This window comes from Bombina bombina, chromosome 5, assembly GCF_027579735.1.
Source record: "Bombina bombina isolate aBomBom1 chromosome 5, aBomBom1.pri, whole genome shotgun sequence".
Lineage (NCBI taxonomy): Eukaryota > Metazoa > Chordata > Amphibia > Anura > Bombinatoridae > Bombina > Bombina bombina.
The window spans coordinates 825,519,386-825,538,199 of NC_069503.1; positions in this window are offsets into that span (position 1 = coordinate 825,519,386).

Below are 18,814 nucleotides of genomic sequence, written 5' to 3' on the forward strand. Positions count from 1 at the left end.
ACCCATGTTCGACCTGTTTGTCCAATCCTGAAAAGTTACAAAGGTTTTTCACCCCAGTGTGTATATAGTTATCTCTAAGGCAAATTCCCTTTATGCAATATTTAAAAAAAATATACACTTTCCTTGGACTATCTGAGTATGGGTTTCTATGGTTACAAGAAAAGAATAGTGGCATTTGTTCCTTTTTAAGGCTGAACACATTGTCCTGTGTAGCAGAAAATTCAAATCTCATATTCTGTCAATAAAAAAGGGCTAGTGTCAACACTTATTCATGAAAATTGTATTTTCTACCACTATAGTTATTCACATACGAAAACAAGTTTTAAAACACAAAGAATATTGCACACTTTTACAAGTGTCAGTCTGTTTTGTTTGTTTGATTTTTAACCCAGGTAAAATTACATAACTTGATCCCTGGGAACTTTTCTTAGTTTCTCTTTTTTTCTGCTTTGACTAATCCATTCCTCTGAATCACTGAGAGAGACTCAGCAGGTGAAGACTGGGGTATATAATGCACGTCCAGTAATTCCCTCCTCCTTTCACAGCCCACTCTTTAAATTATGAACCCCTGCAGCAGAGTTAGGTGATCACAAAGTGAAAGAGTGGGGGCGTGAGTGTACAAATGTCATATGTGTCATTGTTTTCACAGAATATTTTCTTGTTTAATGCATTGAAAGGCTAAGGGAAATTAAGAAATGTGTCTTACTTTTAAAATATTTTAGTTATTCACACAGCATATACTGTATTTTAATTTGATAGTATTTATGTAAAGTACAAAACTGTATTGCTACAACCTATGCTGTACACAATATGTGTTTGTATGCATGATATATATTAAATGAAAAAAATAAAAACGCCAGTCAACTTCTTGATTTTACTAACAAAAGATTCACAATGTAAACTCTGAACTCCTTCCCAAGACTCAGCAACCGAGTGCAACTTGAACAATTACTGCATTACTTTATCCATGATTATTCATTCAACAACAACAAGTTCACAAACAGATTGAGTGGTTTGTTTTAAATTCCCATTAAGGGCTATTTTAACGTGCCCCGGAAACGGGCAAATAACCAGCCAAGTGGCTGGTTAATGAGCTTGCGGTAGCACTTTGCGCTTAGTGAATTAACTAAAGGTCAGACCTATAGTTAATTAAAAAAAAATGTTCCCCAATTTCCCCCCTAATAAAGTGTGCATATCCTTTATAAAATAAAATTAAAAAATATGAGCATTTTTTTTTATTAAATATAACTGCACAAAACAGTTATAAGGGGTTAAAGTGAGCGGATGTGGGGTGATAGAAAAAATGGCACTGAAAAGTGCCTTTACATTACGGTCTATGGGCACTGGGTTGAAACTTGAACTATATATGTATAGGTTTATATACAGTACATACATTTTTATATGTATATACACATATATGTATGCATATACAAATAAATATATTTATATTCATATACAGATATATATATAAACTTTGCCGTCCATCACTGTGCGACTTACCCCCTTTATAGCGCTAGGTTCTCTGCGGTGACTATCGGCATAAGAACAAGGCTCCCTATAGAAGCTTGCTCTTGTGAGCTCAAAGCTTCCATGCAATGCTTTTTTTTTTTAAATATTTTATTTTGACATATATAATCAACAACACAAATTTAAAGAAAAAACGGAAAATACAACTTAAAATTCACATTAGGTCAGAATCCATTTCCCACCTATACCAATTACATATAATCATCATAGGATTCTTGTTACTAAACAAAAACAACAATTGATCTAGAAATATACTATCTCTAGTGGGAGGAACGAAAGAGAGAAAAAAAACGAGAGAGAGAAAAAAAAAAAAAAAAAGTTTATCTTGTTATTATATATCCCCTGGTTTCACTCCCTCCCGACCTCTCCCCCCCCCCCTCCTCCCCCAACCAGGCCCTTGGTAGATGACCAGCCAATACTTGAGCCTGTAAATAATATGATTTCCTAAATGGTTTTACCAAGGTAACCTGTATTGCAGGGGGAAAAGATAATATAAACATCCTCCACTGCCTCAAAAACAATGCAAGTCGTTCATCTGTTGGATCTGTTAAGTTATATTGTTCAAAAGTAAATTGCGAAACTAATGCTCTTTTTAATTCTTTCAGGCTCGGAGCGGATTTAGCCTTCCAGGATTTTAAAATTAAGTTACGTCCCACCAGAATAATCGTATTAATTAATTTAGCTTGATATTGGGCATTCTGTAGTTTTACCAAGAAAAAAATTTCCACTGGATGGATGTCATAGTCTAATTTTAAAATTACCTTCATCCAATAAAAAATTTTTGCCCAAAACTGACCAATCTTCGGACAAGCCCAGAAACAGTGTAGTAAATCCGCGTTAGAAGCACAACATCGCGTGCAGAATTTCCTAGTTTTATACCATCGAGATAATCTCTCCGGGGTGTGATAAATCATTAATGATAATTTAATCTGGGATTCTTTCCAGGAGGTCAGGACCCAACTTTTATCTAATATTTTGAAAGAATTTTCTATAATTTCTCTATCTATCTCTGGAAATATCTTACTCCATCTTCCCACAATATATCCTATTTGGTCATCTGAAGCTTTTTGATTGAGTAATGAATAAAACGGTCCAATTGAATAGAACCCTATCTTATACATATTAATCCTGGCTTGTAACTCACCTAATACCCATTCTGACCCATACTTATGTTTTAATTCAAATATCAAATGTCTTACTTGTAAGTAGGCGTAGAAGTCTTTGTTCACGAGGCCATATTGGTTACTTAGTTCCTGAAATGGAATTGGGTTAAGGTCCATGTCTACTATTTGTTTAATATGGACGAGCCCCTTTATGGCCCAGTCCCTAAAGACTCTATTAGATAACCCTGGTGGGAAAGACGGGTTACCAATAATTGGTAAAAAGCCAGAGACATAGGGAGACCGGTCTAGTGACCCACAGAGATCTTGCCATGCTAAAATTACATTTCTAAATGTAATTAGCGAGAACACTGTCGAGGGCAACATAGTAATTGGGGAATGTAAGATAGCGCCTAGACTAAAAGGGGCTATCACCGCAGTTTCCCATGCAGCCGCCGCCACTTGATCTTGTTCTGTTAACCAGTCAACCGCAATTTTAACTCTGGATGCCAGACTATATAGCTGTATATTCGGGAGTTTAAGACCTGCTGCTTCCCTATTATTCATTAATCTGGCAACGGCAATCTGAACCTTTGCTCCTCTCCAGATAAATTTGGCACAGATCTGATTATATTTTATTATATCTGCCTTATGTATAGGAATTGGTATGTTTTGAATTAGGTAAAAAAGTTTTGGAAAGATAATGGTTTTTATTAGCGTTACTCTTGCCGTTAATGATATAGGTAAATTCACCCAGTCTTCCAATTTCTTTTTACAATCCAAAAAACTTTTAGTAAAATTCAGCTGATACCATTCCTCCGGATTGATACTGAGTTTAATTCCTAGATATGTTATTTGAGAGGTTTCTCTGAAAGGAAATTTATTATCTTGCTCCCTCTTATTGATCCATAACAATTCAGATTTAGATACATTAATTTTGTAGCCAGAAATGGCACCAAAAGTTTCAAACATATCTAACACAAGGGGCAAAGATTTTTTAGTATTACTCAGACATAACAATATATCGTCAGCATACATTAGTACTCTCAATTTCTGATCGCCTATCTGGATTCCATCCAGTTGTTGACGGAACCAGATCGCTAATGGTTCTAGCGACAAATTAAAGAGTAATGGGGATAGAGGGCAACCTTGACGTGTGCCCCTATGTAATACTAATCGTTGAGACAACTCGCCATTAACAAGTAACACTGAATTAGGTGCTGAGTAAATTATGCGTACAAATTCATATATTTGTCCAGTCAGTCCAAATTGTTCTAGTGAAAAGAATAAATGTTTCCATGATATCCGGTCAAACGCCTTTTCGGCGTCTACCGTTAGTAAAGCTAGATCAGCCATATCTTTATGCCCAGTTGTTCTAAATTTGTTCCAGAAGTAATCTAATAGGGTCATGATTTTTCTTATGTTTTTAGCCGGATTTCTCCTAGACATAAACCCTGCCTGGTTCTCATGAATTAATAGTCCTAAATGTGTGCTCAATCTCTTCGCTAGAATCGTTGCAAGTAGTTTATCATCTGTATTTAAGACAGAAATGGGCCTATATGCATCAAGTAGTTCAGGGTCTTTATTTTTTTTGGAATTAAAGATATTGTCGCCGCGGCGAAATTTGTAGAGCATTTATTATTCTTGAAAAAATAGAAATTGAATAACTCTGCCAGTGAGGGTACTATCTGCTGATGTAGGATCCTATAAAATTCTATAGGTAGACAGTCTGGCCCTGCCGCTTTATTATTTTTGGCTGACTTAATGGCCAGACTGATCTCTTCTACCGTTATTAAACTATTAATTTCTAGTAGTATTTCAGCTGGGATTTTAGGTATCTTAACTTTATCCCAAAAACTTTTCCTACTATCTATGTCATGATCTTCAGCACTATACAGCTTGGTAAAGTAATCATAGAATACTTTAGTTATATCCTGATTATTGATAAATCTATCTTTATTAGATCTGATAGCCGTAATGTTATTTCTGCGGGTATCCTTAATTAGCCTTCCATGCAATGCTAACGCGAGGTCACATTTGCATTGCGCTTAACCTCTGGTATGTGCGCTGGTATTACGAGTGGAGTGCAAATATCCTGCTTGTGAAAGCGAAATTTTGCAATAACCTCGTAATCTAGACCTAAAAGTGCATTCTAATTTAATAATAAAATGCTCAGTTTCATTAATACAGCACATTGCTACACGGCTATTGGCTAAGAGGTGGAAACGTCACTTCACTGACAATTTTTTAGCTGTGCCGTGGGCGGCTGGGGGCACATACTACAGGTAGAGAACCCTTTATCCAAACTGCTTGGAACCGGAAAAGGTTTGGATTTTGGAATATAGGCATCTGTAAAATTAGATAGTTTGTAGAGGGATGGGAGCAAGTGTAAACAGCAATGTCGTATGTCATTTAGACCAGTGTTTCTCAACCGAGGTCATCAAGTAGCCCCAACAGGCCAGGATTTCATTATAGCTGAACTATAGCACAGGTGAAATAATCAGCTGATCAGTAACCTTGGTTACTAACCTGCTCTCACCCATCAGCTGATTATTTTACCTGTGCTCTAGTTCAACGGTTGAGAAACACTTATTTAGACAATATTTACAGCTTATACATATAACCTAAAGGTAGTTTTACATCATGTTTAATACTTTTGTATACATAATACCCTCAGACAGATAGTACAGTACTGTTCTTTTAAATAAATATAGACTATTATTTGCATTTTAGAACACAAAAACCAAAGACACAGACAGACAAAATTGTGACTTTCAGGCATGGAAAAATAGTAATTTTTGATCATTTTTTCTTTAAAAAAGCAAACAAACTATTAAAGTGTATGTAAAGTCACGCTTTCTGTTGTTGCTTAATGTATTAATCTATAAAAATAAAGGTTAGTTTAATTCATGAATTTTTTATAATATAGCTCTATTCAGGTAACGAAGCATTTTTAACCCGATTTCTCTTACTGTAATCCTCCGCCCGCCATCTTGTCCCTCGTTTGGCATTTGATTGACAGACCGCTGTGACAAATTAGAGATCGTACCCCGTGGCGTCCTGCCCCTTTTTCATTTACGTCACGCTATTGAACCGATGCAACTGCGCATGCGTCTCATAACATCGTCATCCACATTCCGTGCTCGTTCGTGTTTAGCGCATGCGCTTTGGTCCTTACTCTCTGATTTACATAGCAGGCGCAATCGCTCGGAGTAACGGAACAAGCCACGCAAGCGCATATTGAAATCCAAATTGAAACGCATGCGCAGATTGATTTGCCCGCGGGAGCGCGCTCCAGTAATACGTAAGCGAGCGTGAGGGAATGGTCTATAACGAAAGGACCTTTCAAGCCGGAAATCATGGATGGGAGGAGTTCAACCTGAAATCGTAGCTAAGTATTATTTGAAACTATAACATGACAGCATGATTAAAAAAAATAAAAATATAGCGGTTTATATTGCAAGCGTATTGACAATCAAAATTTTTGATTAGAAAGCTGAAAATTGACAATCACTTTAATTATAAAGTTTAGATTTTAGAATGTTTGGGTTTTGGAATTCCGGATTTGGGGATTTGTACCTGTGTAGCACTTTGGGAGCAGTAAAAAAAAAAAAAGGTAATTGGTACATACTTTTTTTCAAACTGATGAATTAAGGTTACTTTAATTTCTAACACTGGTAAATCCTAATGTTTTCGAAACGCTAGGAAACACCATCACTTTAACCCCTGTAAATGGCTTAAAGGGAAAGCTAAAATGAAACTTCATGATTTAAATAGAGCTCACAACTTTTAAAATGTTCCAGTTGACATATGTTATTAAATCTGCTGCATTCTCTTGATGGCCTTTGTTGAAAAGTAATCCTAGGTAGCCTCATAGAAGCTCAAGAGTTTGCGTGTGTCTTCAGCCCTACATTTATGTTTAAGGCACATTCTGGTCAACATTGATATATATGCATAGATGAATTACATCTTTGAATAAAAACATATTGACAATATACATAAATTGGCAAAAATGCTTCTAGTAAAAGTTATCAATGTTTAAGTGTTAGCATTTTCCTCTGCACATGCCAGTAAAGCATAGCTAAATATTCTCAGCACACGAATACAATTCAAATACTGCAGTTGCTCAGAGTGCCAGTGGGGCTCATAGAGATGGTGGGATTATATATTATCAGTTATTTGTAGAGCGCCAACATATTCCACAGCACTATAAACCTAGGCGTGGTATGCAAGGTAACATTTATAGGGATCAAGTGGGTAGAGGGCCCTGCCGAGAGTTGCACTGTTGTAGTCAGCTCTTATGAAGGTGATCTGCAAACAGCTGGGCTCATAGGCTTAAAAGTCAATAATGATGCAAATCGAGTCATTACCAAATGATACAAGTACCTTAGGCTCTCAGAGCAAAATGCTGGTGCGTGGAGCATACTTAATTAAATTAACAAAACAGCTATAGCTTTTTTTTTTTTTTTTTTAAATAATTTTTTATTGAGGTTTAAAAATCAAAGAAACAAAAAACATCAGGCATGATGAAATACAACCAACATATACCAATGAATAGAAAACCTAGCAAACAAGATGCTGAAATATAGCAAGTCTGTTACATCATGAATATGCCAGAAAAGAAAATACCATAAATAAACCTCACATTTCCTATTTTAGTTACATAAAAAGAGTAAATTTTAAACCTTGTATTCCGAAAAAAAATAAAAATAAGAGCTAATCATAACGCAAAAATTAATCACAGATATTAACTTATTACTGAAAGATCTTAGGTTAGGTGAGATCCTTCTCTCACCAACCGTACTTCGGCCCTATATAATAACATAACAAGGAAAGAGGGAAAAGAAAAAAAAAAAAATATTTTTTTTTTCTTCCCCTCTCCCCTCCTCTCTATCCTCACCCTTCTGCTTTCACAAATGGATAAACACACAAAAGTCAAATCTCTCTCTCTCGATCCCGCCCCCGCCCGCCACCCCACCCCGTCCCCCCCGAGAGCTATCAACTAGTGTGTCCTCAATCCACGTATGCGGAAAAACATTAAGTAACGTTAATTCCGCAAAACTCACCGAGGAAAGAAAGGGGGAGAGTATCCTTTTTTGCAAGGGATATGGATAGGACAAAATAACGTGTCCATTTCAATAGAAACTTCTTGATCCTGCTCTCTGATACGTCATAAAGATGAAATGACTCAAAGACAATTTGATCTTGCAAAAATCTAAAAACCAAAGCTAATCCCGGCATCCGCCTGGCCTTCCAGTTTTTAAGAATGCAGTATCTAACAGTAAGAATAATAGTATTTAAACTATTGATGGTGCTCACATTAAAGGACTCTTGTGGAGGACATAAGAAGAAGACATCTTCCGCTGATAAAGCAATTGATACTTTATATAGTTTATTAAACCAAAATATAATCTTTAACCATAATTGTCTTACCCTAGGGCATGTCCAAAACATATGAAGCAGGTCAGCCCTCTCATGTGAACAGCAGGGACATACACTAATAGAAGTCGGGTAAAATCTGGAAATTTTCCACGGAGAAAGGTAAAAATTATTGATCAATTTCATGTGAGATTCTTTCCAAGCTACCGGGGCTTTACACTTACGTAAAGAGACAAAACTCTGAATAATCTTATCTTGATTTACTGATGGGATTAGCGGCAGCCAGAACGTGTAGATATTTTCCCTAATTACGAGACTCTGTTTGGTCAACATGATGTCATACATCAATGATATTGAAGAATCTCCAGCCACAGCTTTTCGTATAAACAGCTTGATAACCGACCAGTCCGAGGACGAGGGAGAGGGCCAACTTTGTGAAAGGACAAAGTGGCGAATTTGAAAATAAGCAAATAAATTGGATCTAGCCAGGTCAAATTTATTAAAGATCGTATCCGCCGTTAATAATTGGTCATTCTCATCTAGTAACTGTTTAACGTAATGTAGTCCTTTATCAGACCAATCTTTGAAAACTTTTTGATGGAGGCCGGGCAAGAAATTAGGATTATTTACAATAGGCAACCATTCAGAAAATGAATAATCTATATTTAACATCACGCAGAACTTTTGCCAGGCAAAAACTATATTCCTAACAGTAATAAGACACCTAACATTCTGAGGCAACTTCTGGACATCAATGTGTAATATTGCTTTTAACACAAATGGGGCAATCAAATGATTTTCTAAATCTTCTGATGAAACTGAATTAGTACCAGCAATCCAATCTATTGCTGTTTTGACCATGGCGGCTAAGTTATACAATTTGATATTGGGAAGCGCCAATCCCGAGTTTTGCATTAATCTAGCGAGCGCGATTCGACGTTTTTTATTGTTCCAGATAAATTTAGAAACTTGAGAATTAAAAAGCTTCAAGTCCTTATTCATTAGGAATAAGGGCAAATTCTGGAGTGGGTATAGCAAGCGCGGAAAAATGATTGATTTTATCAAATTGACTCTGGCTGTGATAGATAATGGAAAGGTAGCCCAGAGGTGTAAGTCAGATCCATTTTTTTGGAAAAGAGGCTCAAAATTGGCTTTATACCAGAATTTAGGGTTTTTATGCAAAACCAAACCTAGATATTTAATAGCATCAACCAACTTAAATGGGATAACAAGGCCCTCCAACTGAGAAGTATTTATGCACATTAATTCGCTCTTTTCCAAGTTTATCTTATAGCCTGAAAAGGAGCTGAAGACTTCTAACACCTGTAGAATCATAGGAATAGATTGCTGGACATTGGTAAGAAAGATCAACACATCGTCTGCATAAAGCAACATTTTTAGATGATATGTACCAAATGGGACTCCAATCAAAATATCTCTGCATCGGATCGCAAAAGATTCCAAAGCTATATTAAAAAGTAAAGGCGAAAGAGGACACCCTTGCCGAGTGCCTCTTTGTAGTATGATTTTAGAAGATAAAGACCCATTAATAAGTAGAAAAGAAATTGGTTTGTGATATAATCTAATGATAAATTGTAGAAATTCCCCTTTTAAGCCAAACTTCTCCATCGCTCTAAAGAGATATTCCTGAAGTGCGCCTCAAGCAATATTTTCTATATGAGTTCCTAATTTTATTCATGATTTGGATTTCCCATGCTTTACTCTTTTTCTTCGCTATACTAATATATGATTGTATTTCTCCCCGCATTACAGCTTTAAAAGCTTCCCAAAAAATTTCCGGTTTATTAGCATAGCTTATATTATCAGAATAATATCGTTGCCAGAGGGATCTCAAGAAATTAACAAATCTAGGATTAGTATGCAAATATCGAGGGAAATAAAAACTAGGCATTTGTGTCCTGTTCTTTAGCCCGGAAAGAAGTGACAAAGAAATAATGGCGTGGTCTGAAATAATGATATCTCCAATTCCTACCTCTAATTCCTGATTGGCCAAGCACTCCGTAATTAACAAAAAGTCAATTCTCGAAAAAGTACAGTGTGCTTTAGATTCGCAAGAAAATACCTGTTTATCGGGGTTTTTTAAACGCCATATATCCAATAATTTTAGCTTTGCACAAAATAGTGATAGATATTTTGCATTCTTTGCGTTAACTAATCTGTTTTTGTTAGAAAATCTATCAAGTGTTGGGGATAAAGTGGCATTAAAATCCCCCCCTAAAATTAAGTTTTCGGCACTAAAAGGAAATAATTTGATTTGTATTTTCTCCCAAAATTCTCTGGAGAACTTATTTGGGGCATATATATTGCAGATTATCAATTTAAAATTCTTTATAAACACATGAATTAAGATGTATCTAGCCGCCGGATCTATTTCTACCTTATCTATTTTATATTCTAACTCTTTGTGAAACAAAATAGCGACCCCGCATTTTCTAGCACGACCGGTAGTGGAGACTACTTCCCCAACCCATTTTATCTTCAATTTAGCCGCTTCTTGCTCATTAAGATGTGTCTCCTGAAGGAGAACAATGTCTGGTTTATAGCTAGCCAGAGTTTTAATAATCAATTTACGTTTAATGGGGGAAGATATCCCTCCTATATTCCAAGATAAAATCTTAATACCTTCCGCCATCTAAAATCCAGCTAATTTAGCCATTATACAAAAAATAAACCGCTCGGGGTGGGTTGAAGGCCTGGGGCGAGGGAGGTAGGGGAGGGGCGGCGGCGGAGAGGGGCGAGAGGGAGAGAGAGAGAGAGAGAGAGAGAGGGAGAGAAAAAAAAAAAAATTTACAAAATGGGGGGGAGGGAGGGGGAAAGGGAAAAGACATAGTACCTAAAAGGTACAAAAACAACAGCCTCACAACTTCTATTGACATATGTTCCTTATTATCTGGGAGAGAGAAACACATTTCCACATAAGACAGCCAACTTTACCCTGTCTCTATAAATTTTTTAACATCTGCTACCTCTTCAAAAGAAAGTTTAGTACCTTTGTCCTCAATAATTATACGTGCAGGATATACCAGTCGAGCTTTAATCCCTTTATTTATCAGCTGCGAACAATATGGGGCCATCAACTTCCTTTTAGCAGAAGTCTCATATGAAAAGTCTTGAAACAACAGAATCCGAGGATCATTATTTTTAAAACGTTTCAGGATTTCAACTTTATCTTGAAATTTTAGTAATTTAAAAATACAGATTCTCTTCCTCAAGACTCCATCTGAAGAGGGTTTCTTTTGGCCCAACCTATGTGCCCGTTCTATCGCCAGTGGTAACAACTCAGGGGAAAACCCTAACGTTTGTGGTAATGTAATTGAGGTGAATTTTAATAAATCCTCAAATTCCGATGTTTCTGGGAGACCCACTATCCTAATATTGTTCCGCCTGGAACGATCCTCCAGATCCTCCAGGCGTGACTGTATACTTTTAATTTTAGCATCCTGTTTCTGGATTAAATCCCCATGAATATGAGTTATATCTTCAACCTCAGAGATTCTTGTCTCCGCCTCAGTTAGTCTGTTTGAAAACTGTCTGATTTCAGAGGACAATGAAACTAATTCAGCAGAGATAGTCCCTAGTTCTTTCTTAATTACATCGAACTGAGGAGAAAATATCTCTGTTAACTGTGCAATCAGTGTATGTGAATCAGAAGACATTTTACTAATTTCTGAAGAGCTATCCAAACTGGAATCTGCTATTTTACTTTTTATATCTTTTACTTTTACAGGCATTTTGGGTGAATTCGACTTCACCTGAGTGATAAATCTATCCTTAAAGGATAGATCGAAAAAATAAAAATAAATCAAGTGCACTTAAAGTGAAGACCCATGCAACAAAAAAAATAAAAAAAAATCACAAAACCCCCCTCCCACCCGTTCCCCCTATATAAATTCTCAAACTATTATATAGCAATTATACTAGTGTTACTACAAAGTGCTTAATAGAGCAAAGTAGTGCGTATGGCCTGAAAGTCTCTACTACCTTATCCAGATGGTATTAGCTTTTTTTCCTTTTATTCCCTTCTTTTATTTTCCCTCTTTTTTTTTCCTTTTTTTTTTCCCTTTCCCCTTCCTTTTGTAGCTTTCCTTCCCCCTTTTTTCCTCTTTCTAACCTTTTCTTTTTTGTGAAAAAACAATTGGGGTGGAGGACTAAGTATAGTCAAATTAAGACAATCAGAAAAGGGGCTTATTACATAGTTGTTACACCACTGTTTGTTCACATAAAGCTTTCCTAAGCCTAGGTCTAATTTGTTAACTCCTCTAAGAGCCAACGAGTATACAGAAAATGTATAGGGGATTAGAAAAGTACACAGCACCTAAAGAAAACCTTATTACACATTACTATGTAGATATAGGCAGACAACCCCAATTAAACACATTCAGGATCTCCCTGTGAAAGATAAGGTTTGACCAAACTTGTCATAACAGGTTAATACATACATAAACATATTGGTTATCCCCTCAATTCTCAAATTACAATATGCAACCCTGGAAATACATTTCTAACATTTCTTTGTTGACACGTAGAATTAGCCACTTTCATATAATACCAATATTGTCCTCCATATCTAAGTGGCAATCTGAAACTAGCAGTTTGAGAGTCTCACATATAGGGAAAGCGTTATTTAGGGCAAAGACTCAGTATCAACCCTGGTGAGGCAAACCCAGTTCACTGTACAGATATCCCCTTTTCTTTTCTTGTGGTCTAACAATAGGAAAAGGAGCAAACACTATGTCTTTTAGCTCGAGAGTCAGCCTCTCTCCTACAGCCAATATCTAATGGCTCCCATTAGCAAGCGAGCTTCACAGTTCTGTGGTAGCAAGGCAGGCGACAGGAGATTTTAACTTACGTGCCCCACTCTGGACTTCTCCTCTGTATCCAATTATGGCCGCAAGTATCTAGGAGCCCGTTCCTCTGCCTGTGTAACCCGGGCACTGCTCCGATACTCAAAGCAGAAACTAACTGGATACAAGGCGTGACTTGATTGAGAGGTTTTCACACACCTTCACTTCTCATTGGGAGAATCAAAGGGCTCAACCGCAGGGTGGCTTTCAGATTGGTCGGCTCTCTTCTTCTGCTGCGTCGCTGTTCTCACAGCTGTCCGATATGACATACCCCTAAAGCAGGGGGAATCCTTCACCTTGAGCGAATCCTAGGAGGTGTAATCACCCCACAACGGGTACCGCTCTCCTTCCCTGGTCTCAGTTCGGTCCTCTGCAGACGCTCTGCTCCAGTGCCACAGTGCCGCTGTATCCGTGCCGGACCAAGTGTACCCCAGCCCCGCCAGCTGAATCTTTACGTTTTTGCGGGATGGATATGTCCACAGGCTTCAGTTAACCAGTATTATTTAATTGTTTCTCTCAAATCCCATTTTATTTTACAGGGTGAGGTTGCGGCTCGGACTAGAAGCCGTAGAAAACAGTCCTTGGAGGTTTTTCCCGCCTAGGCCAGGATTTATTCGGCCGTCTCCCTAGGATGCAGCAGAGCACCAGCAACGGGAGAGATGGCCACAGGAGTTCGTTGTACACAGCTGCTCAATCTCCATGCACCATGCCAGACTCAGCGTGTGCTGCTGAACAGCTCCTCCCACCGGAAATGCCTCCACCCTAAACAGCTATAGCTTTTACTAGATTAATTTTGTTAACACATGCGTTTTGTAAAAATGCTTATATTCAAAACTGAAATGCACCCATGTGCATTCCAATTTTGTCTGGAATGTCCCTTTAAAGGGACAGTCTAGGCCAAAAAAAACTTTCATGATTCAGATAGAGCATATAATTTTAAACAATTTTCCAATTTATTTTTATCACCAATTTTGCTTTGTTCTCTTGGTATTCTTAGTTGAAAGCTTAACCTAGGAGGTTCATATGCTAATTTCTTAGACCTTGAAGGCCACCTCTTTTCAGAGTGCATTTTAACAGTTTTTCACCACTAGAAGGTGTTAGTTCATGTATTTCATATAGATAATACTGTGCTCGTCCACGTGACGTTATCTGGGAGTAGGCACTGATTGGCTAAACTGCAAGTCTGTCAAAATAACTAAAATAAGGGGGCAGTTTGCACAGGCTTAGATACAAGCTAATCACAGAGGTTAAAAGTATATTAATATAACTGTGTTGGTTATGCAAAACTGGGGAATGGGTAATAAAGGGATTATCTATCTTTTAAAACAATAAAAATTCTGGTGTAGACTGTCCCTTTAAGTGAATATTGAAACAAGGAATTTCCACGCTTTTCTGTGTTTAGGTAAGAACTCAGGAATTAATGTAAACATTTATAATTTAATTTCCCAATTCCTAAAAAGCTGATAATGACACTTGGACCAAAATCCCTTTCTATATGTAGAATACAGAAACAAGTATTTGTATGCCTTAATTCTGATACATGACTATTGCAAAACATGTAATCACCTTGAGTGGGATGTGAACCTGACCCAATTTGTTTATGTCAGTTTCTTTTTTCATAGTTACTACATAGTAAATTAGCCATTTGTTCCATCTTAAAACACAGTTAAAAGGTATTCAAGTTTTCAAGGCAAATGATCTACACATGAGATTAACACATTTTAAAAAAATCAGCCAAAATCAACTTATCTATCTTTTAAAACTTTCAGAATCAAAATAAAACCTATGTAGAATTATTATTCAAATGTCTAGCATTGTTCTTTCTCATGAACGCAAGCAATCATTTACACAATAAACTTCACATCTCAGTTATGTCTCTGAATCTAATGAGCACATTCTCATCAAATTATGCTATCAAAGCCCTATGATATAAGCCCTCTGCATGCCAAATTTTGTGAAGATTGTTGCAGTAGTTTAGGTTGCACCTTTGGACCAAGATCTTTATATTGTCATTTGTGAAATAAGTCGTTTTTCACATAGAAGTAAATAAAAAAAAAATGCTGAACTGATTCGTTCCAGATGTTTAGGGTTTGTAGTGATTACAGGTCTATATATATATATATATATATATATATATATATATATATATATATATATATATATATATATATATATATATATATATATATATAAAACTTTTGAGAAAATTTGTTAAGGCTTTCAAGAGTTGTACGCATTTTAAAGTTTCCATGTAAATTAGTTTGTTTAGTCAAACTTAAGATAGTAAAGTCAAAATAAAACTTGCATGATCCAGATTGATCATTTAATTTTAAGACACTTTTAAATTAACTTCTATTTTAAAAAGTGCTTGTTGAAAATGAATACGCACATATCATACACTAGTGGGAGCTGGAGGCTGATTGGTGCCTACACTAGTGGGAGCTGGAGGCTGATTGGTGCCTGTCTCTTGTGATTGGCTTACTAGATGGGTTCAGCTAGCTGCCAGTAGTGCAATGCTGTGCTTTTAGCAAAGGATAACAAGAGAATGAACCAAATTTGATAATAGAAGTAAAGTGGAAAGTTGTTTAACATGTTATGTTCTATCCAAATCACGAAAGAGCATGACATTTTAAACAATGTTGCAATTTACTTCTATTACCAAATTTGCTTTGTTCTCATGATATCCTTTGTTGACAAGTATACCCAGGTAGGCTCAGGAGCTGCAATGGGCTACTGCTGCCTATTGTCATTTTCTCACCAGATTGATGCGCCTGAGCCTACTCTTTAACAAATGATTTAAAAAGAACAAAGCAGATTTGATAATAGAAGTAAATTAGAGTAAGTTGTTTTAAAATGCATGCTCTATCGGCATCATGAAAATTCTTACTTTTCTGTCCCTTTAAAGTTACACTGTACTCAAAATATATATACTGATTTGAAAGAACAGTATTTAAAGGGACAGTCTACTTGATTTTTATTATTGTTTAAAAAGATAGTTAACACATTTACTAACCCATTCCCCAGCTTTGCACAACCAACATTGTTATATTAATATACTTTATAACCTTTAAATCTCCTCTTTTAGACGGTTTCTAAGCCTCTGCAGGCTACCTCTTATCTCAGAGCATTTTATTAACTTTTCACACTGTCAGACAGTGCTATTTCATGTGTGCCATATAGATAACATTGTGTTCAATCCTCTGGAGTTATGCAGGAACCAGCATTAATTGGCTAAAATGCAAGTTTGTAAATAACACTGAGATAAGGTGGCAGTCTGCAGAGGTTTAGATACAAGGTAATCACAAAGGTAAAAAGTATATTAATATAACAGTTTTGGTTATGCAAAACTGGCAAATTAGCAATAAAGAGATTATCTTTAAGAATAAAATAAACATTTTCTGGGAGACTGTCCCTTTAAATATGGGAATTAGCAAGTGCCTGTCAGTCAATCAGCATTAGTAGGAAGTACTGATCACATTAGTAGGAAGAACAAAACTGATAATGCTGTATTAGCTTCGATTAAAAAGTAAACACACTTATATTCCCCATTTTTTAAGACAAAAAAATAAATAAAAAATATTTCAATGTTCACATTTAAATTCTGATTTCGCAAAAACTAAGAAGAGTTCAAGGGTCCAGACAAAATGAATGAAGAAAGCAGTATGGCAGCAACCAATAGTGCGCAATCAGAAGCAATTCTATGGTCATATACATGATCCACAGCAGCAGTAGAGAGGAGTGTAGTCTGGACCTAGGCCAGGATTATATACCAGGGCCTCGATCACATATGCAGCGTCGCCCGCAAAAGCCGGCGCTGCCAGATTTTCCGCAATTTTGGTATTACATATACGGCGTAGCATACAAGTTACGCGCGTATATTTCACCCGTCGCTCGCAATTTTAACTCCCATAGGCTAACATGGGACCACGTCGTAAATCGGTATCCAATATCCAACGTAAGGCCTTACGTGGCGAAAATGGAGAAATCTTACTTTATTTTTACCTCGCCATAAAAGGCAGCCGTAGCAGGCCTTGCGCTGAGCATGGGAGCACCGTAACTCCATAAAATGCCTGCAAAAATAAACTAACACCTAACACATGCGCAATGTCTATCTACCTGTCAACCGCAATCCCTAATAAACTCTATTAACCCCTAAACCGCCATAGCCCACACCGCAAGTAATAACTAAATTATTAACCCCTAAACTGCCATAGCCCACAACGCAAGTAATAACTAAATTATTAACCCCTAAACCGCCATACCCCACAACGCAATTAACCTATTCAAGTATTAACCCCTAAACCGCCATAGCCCACATAGCCTATTAAATGAAACAGATTCCGCAGCAAAGATGTAATGAAGGACTATGAGAGATTTGCAAGTAAAACGGTATTTAATACATCTCAAAACGTGTATAACATAACAGGCACAGCAAAAGGCCCTGGATTACAACACTCTGTACATACGGATGCTCGGTGTTAGAATGTGCAAACGGGACTGCTACAATTACAGCAACTGAATATCATAGATCATTCTACACTGAGAGGGTGCCATCTGGGTGAGTCCTTACCTTTTTTACTTACACTTGGAAATTTCTACCATATAGGTGACGTCCGCATAAGTGGGACTCGTTGATAGAGTTGGTTTCACCTACATGTACTTTACGTATAACACTATTTACATTGCATCAATGCTGAGTAGTCCTACCTTGTAATCTATATACAATAAAAAATTTCTCTGACAGAGACTATCTTCAGTACATTTTTTGCTAAGAACTTTTTTCCAAGTTAATATTATAATATGATGGCTGCTGTGACTGATACAGCTAGGAGGGAGAGATTTGCAGAATTATTTAAAGGCACAGCAATTTGTGAAAACAAAGCTGAATTAGGAACCCTATTTGCAAACAAAGAGAAAATACACATTAAAGAATTGAAACTGTGGTGGGATATAGAATTCCTAGAATGTTATCTGGAAGAAAAAAAGATACCGCGAGGTTTGAGAATGAAAAAATTTCCAGCATTTCATAAGGAATTTCCTGAGTTTATGCAGGAGTGGAATCAGTCCCTTTCAGAGTGCTCTCTGATCCTTATGGAGAAACTTGTTAAATTCAAAAAAGAACAGAGAGCAACCATTTTAACAGAGATTGAGGATCTGGATAAGGAATTGGTAGTCTTTAAGGATGATGAAAGAATGTTACCCTTTCAAAAACAACTTGATGACACTCTAGAGAAATTAAGCACGGAGTTGTCAGACAACAAATATAAGAAATATGAAAGGGATTCTAAAGACTATGAATTGGGGATAGTTTATAGCTGGAGTGCAGACAGGAAACAACGGAAAAATAAACAGAAGACGAATAATAAAAATAAGAATAAAAGTCAACGTAAAGTGACATTTTCTAGTTTTGAAAGTGCAACAGGCCATAGCGACTCCAGCAATGCATCCTCTTCCATGTCAACCACCTCAATATTAACAAAGTCTCTGCCAACAACTTCCACACCAGTGAGAATACCAGTGACCGATAGCAGTGAACTGGGAGCGAGGCCAAAAAACGGGCAGTCTTCAGACGAGCGCACAAAAAAGGAGAAACATACAACAGCTATCGTGGAGAAAACAGAGACTTCCAAGAGTGTACCCAGGTATCCAAGTCGAAGGACACAATGGAAAAAGAACAACAACAAGAACACCAAATAATTAATTTATCCTCCAAGAACTTGGGGTCACATGAGAGATCTGTGTTATCTAAGGGATTGGGTTTCTCTCCTGCACGAGACTTTAATCTATTTGATACAATGCTGGACGTAAATAAGTTCATACGCAAAATAGCTTTGAAAAAGCATTTCAGTGCTAATGCTGAACCACAGGTTGTGGAGGATGATATGAGAGACACGATTACCATTAGTGATAATTGTAACTTTAAAGAACTATGTGATGTTGTGA